A 1,438-nucleotide genomic window follows, 5' to 3' on the forward strand; every position below is an offset into this window, starting at 1 on the left:
TTTGAAGATTCAAATAAAAAGTGTGGTGCCAAAAGAAGAAATACAAAATAAAATTCAAAGATAAGATTAGTAATATTTTTATGAGAATAATGGTATCAGTGACTCAACTTTGACAAGAAATGTATAAAAGTTTCATTATTTGATGAGATCCTTCAAGGTATGCTCAGCAGAGAACCTGGAAAACTTTCTTTAAAGCACTGCTGCTGTGAGGGGATGATTGGGTTACAGAAAAAAAGTATTCCAACCACTGGTTGGACTTCATCATCCAAGTGCAATTTGCTAGAATAAACAGTGCAGGAAAAGGAAAAGCTAGAACATGGCTGTGCCTGAGATTGAGCTAATAATTGCCCCACACTCAATTATTTGCAGCACAAAGTAGTCACTGTAGACTGTCATCATTTCTTCTTTGTAGTTTCTCCTGCATCATTTAACTGAGTAAAGCACTAGTACCCCACAGTTCACTCCATACATTTATTTTTTTAAAGTTGTACAGTTTATTAATTCTTATGAAAAATTCACAAAATCACCATAAAGTCAATACAAAATCTTTACTCCTTCAACTTTTTGCCAGCACTAACATTGGATTTGGCAGTTCCCCTGAACTTCTTCAATGTGTTGTAACACTCCTGTTGCTGTTGTGTTGAGATCTTTTTCTTCTCATACAGGCTATGTCTTGCAAGTCAATGTTTGATTTCATTTTTTTAACATAATCCAAGGAATCATAAATCATACCAAAGTCCATTGTCTTGCCACCGCCAAAATGGGTTCTAAAACCAAATACAAAGATGACATCAGGAGTTGTCTAGCACATTTTGGCTAGTTTTTCCCAAATCTCTGTGGAACAGTTGCCTGCCCAGAGTGGAGCATGTCAATGACCATTTGTTCCCTCTGAAGTGGTCGGTTAGTCATGAACTTCCTGGTACAAATAGTACTGTGTCATTCATTATGTCAGCTGATCACTACAAAAAGAAAAATGCTACTATATTGCTATAAATCTCAAATAAAATATAATTTAATTCAACTGAGACAAAAGGTATAAAGAGTGATACCTGGGGCTGGCGCTGTGGTGCAGCAGTTTAAAGCCCTGCCCTGAAGTGCTGGCATCCCATATGGTTGCCAATTCTAGTTTCGGCTGCTCCTCTTCTGATCCAGCTCTCTGCTATGGCCTGGGAAAGCAGTAGAAGATGGCCCAAGTGCTTGGGCCCCTGTGCCCATGTGGGAGACCCAGAAGAAGTTCCTGGCTCCTAGCTTTGGATCAGCTCAGCTCCAGCAGTTGCAGCCATCTAGGGAGTGAACCAGCAGATGGAAGACCTCTCTCTATGTCTCTACCTCTCTCTGTAACTCTTTCAAACAAATAAAATAAATCTTTAATAAAAATAGTGATACCTTATTCATAAAGTTACAGTCCACAAATAAGATAAAATAGCTGTGATTTTTT

At 38.3% G+C, this 1,438-nt stretch overlaps 1 pseudogene; it reads right to left on the reverse strand.

Moving 5' to 3' along the window:
• Positions 1 to 548: 548 nt before the first annotated feature.
• LOC133755143 (small ribosomal subunit protein eS24-like) lies at positions 549 to 924 on the reverse strand (annotated as a pseudogene).
• Positions 925 to 1,438: the final 514 nt, after the last annotated feature.

This window comes from Lepus europaeus, unplaced genomic scaffold (genome assembly GCF_033115175.1).
Source record: "Lepus europaeus isolate LE1 unplaced genomic scaffold, mLepTim1.pri SCAFFOLD_3_1, whole genome shotgun sequence".
Lineage (NCBI taxonomy): Eukaryota > Metazoa > Chordata > Mammalia > Lagomorpha > Leporidae > Lepus > Lepus europaeus.